This window comes from Rhagoletis pomonella, unplaced genomic scaffold (genome assembly GCF_013731165.1).
Source record: "Rhagoletis pomonella isolate Grant_MI unplaced genomic scaffold, Rhpom_1.0 Rhpom_scaffold_00003, whole genome shotgun sequence".
In the NCBI taxonomy this organism is placed as follows: domain Eukaryota; kingdom Metazoa; phylum Arthropoda; class Insecta; order Diptera; family Tephritidae; genus Rhagoletis; species Rhagoletis pomonella.
Genome location: NW_023458557.1, coordinates 7,669,589 through 7,672,599, shown reverse-complemented (window position 1 = coordinate 7,672,599; position 3,011 = coordinate 7,669,589).

Genomic DNA, 3,011 nt, shown 5'->3' with positions numbered 1-3,011 from the left:
GATTCCTTCACGTCACAAGCTTCTAACCACTTATTTCTAATAAACGAGAAAATTTTAAACATCTCACTCCGGAATCCTGGCACAAATTTATAAGATTCCCACAGCTTTCAAACGTGCAATTCATTTTTTATTTTATTAAAATGACTGATTTTTCGTTTTAAAATCTGTTGTTTGAAATTTTTTCAAAAGCAGTTGAAAAATTATTTTTTTTTTTGTAGCTGGTAGCTTGATTTTGATAGAGATGTCATAATGCCAGCAAAAGTCAAATGGCGACCAAAATCGTTAAGTGAAATTACCTTCTTTTTTATATCATGGTGCGGCCGACTTCGGGCTAGTGGTGCACAATTTTTAAGGCAGGTATCGCCAATGTGCAGGTATGTTGAATGCATCTATCGGAGGAGTTTCCTTATAAATGTTAAGAATAAAGCCGCTAATGCGCATTTTAGGGTAGGTATCTTAAATGTGCACTTAAGCATAAAGGCAGCAAAGCAAAATATACTGTACATATGTATATGAAATACTCATATATTAAAAACTCTTTAATTCGGTGGATTGAAGGTAAGATAACTTGGCAGCATAAATTTGGTGCCAAGCCTCCTTCATTTTGTGTACCAGTCCTAAATTCCAATTTCCTTGAAACTTAATAGATTTTCTAATGCAATGCGATATCAATCAATTGAGTAAAAATCTAATGTCGATTCTCGTATTTTTTTTGATCGATTCACGGAGAATCGAAATTAAAAAGCAAATATTACTCGCTCAAAGTGGCTCTCAACAGCCCGAGAGCCAACTAAAAAACACAAATTGGGCATCTTCGGGCAACTGCGGGCGAGCAAAAGAACAGAGTCATTGTGCGTCCCGGTTTCAAGAATGCAAAAGTTTGCAACCCTAGTATGTTCATTAGAGTGGTCCACAAATTCCTTTTTTTCAATATTATTCAGTGCTCACGCAAATTTGTGTTCCTTTTGTTAAAAAATGAAAGTACATAACTTGATTTAAAAAAAATATTAAAATTTAGAGGTCGCTCAAGTCGATTTTTGTATTGCTTAAAATTACTCGTCCTTCAATCCGAGCGCACCCGAAATTCCTCTGGAAATTTAAGTTTTCTAAGATCTTATAATGTGCTTTCGAGGCCACTGAATACACTAGGAGAGTTATTTTTTCGATCCGGCTCTTACCTTTTTAGATAATACGAATAAATAATAAAAAAAGGGGAAAAAACCCAAAATTGAACTTTAAAATGTGATTACTTCTTAGGAAAAATTTCCACACACAACCTTAGCGCATAAAATGAGTCATTGCAGAGGATTTTACGTTCATTTCTTCTCGAGATATCGGCATATTATTGAACCTGAATCTAGATGCGTGGCTGATGCCTGTATTTAAAAAACGTACCGCTTTAAATTTTCGGCCTTTGGAAATTTTTTCGAGGTGTTATCTGATATTTTCAAGGCCGCTGAGTGTGCTGAACTAGTTTGTTTTCGCTACGTCCCAAATGTCGAGAGACAACGTAAAAAAAAAACGTAAAAATATGAAAAATTAAAAATTTTCTCGATTACAGGAGAGGATAAAACAATTTTTTTTTTAATTATTCAGGGTCACGAAAATTTGTGTTCCTTTGACCTAACATGAAAAAAATTAAGATGACGCTGGTAGATATTATTAAATTAGTTTATATTTTATTTTCCAATGTTAAAACAAATTCCAAGAAACCTTAAATTATGGGATGTTGTTGTCTATGGTTTTCAACAACTTGTAGCAAACACTGTTTCTGATTTTCGTCATTTGTGAGAATGGAATTGAATTTCTGAATCAAAGACACGCCTCTCTCCGCCACATCATTAACGACCTTCAAATTTTGCAATCTTTGTCGAGACGATATGAATGTTTTATCTTCTTCCCAGTGTATGGGATCTCTGTTTATAAAATCCAGTGAAATGTTATTCGCAGTAAAGATTTTTGTACTCTCTTCAGATATAAAATCTGACAACCTTAAGTCTAAGATCTTATTTTTGTCGACAGAAATACGTTTTAAAACTTTGTTGCTGGAATCTTTCTGCAAAGCTAATACCATTAGTTTCTTCTCTTCGATTGACACACGGAAATCGAAAAGTGCCAAGCCTACTAGTGACTCGTTCAAGTACCACAAATGTCTGGAAAAGCATTTATAAGTTACTTCTGAAATCTTAGGATGCACGCAATTGTACTCGACAAGTTCTTTTAAAAGTTCAAGATCATTTAATGCAGCATAAGTTGGAGACTGAGAACTATACCATTTCTTCAAATATACTTTAACTATAAAAATGCTGAACTGTTGAAGGCCATTTAGTTCCTTTGCTGTTAGTTTCAATTGGCTCCGAAAAATGTATATTTTCATGCAATAAATTAACTTAGCCATCCATCTAGCTCTGTGACAAGCTCCAGGTGCATAGATTCTTATGTTTTTTCTGAATTTGAATCGAGAAATACCAGAGTCAGTTGAAGTAATTCTCTATAATCACTTCGGGGTTGAAATGTCGATAATTGCTCCTTAATAAAATTAATAAAATTTCCTCGAATTGGATAAATGAACTTAGATACTTTTTCATCTATCATAGCACTTTCATGTTTCGTTTGATCAATAGTATTCCAGACCACTTGAAATCGTTTGAACAATGGAATATCTGGTCCACTTGAAGGCCCAAATAGAAAGTCAAAAGCAGCTTTCACAATGAGCTCATGAATGTGATGTCTACACGCACAAGCAAAAAGTGGTTTTCCTAATTTTTTTTTCCAGCAGCGTACATGCTCCAGATGAAAAACCAGTGTTACTGGAAGTAGTATCAAAACACATAGATGTTACCCACTCTGTGAGATTCCAATCAACTATTACATTATATACCGCAGCAGCTTGAGCTTCTCCTGTTCCCGCAAGTATTTTGGGTACTCCCAAGAGTTTTTCAATACCTTCTCCTGTGACCAAATTGGCTAGTCGATCAACCTTTTGCTTTGAGTTCGTATCAAGCAATAGT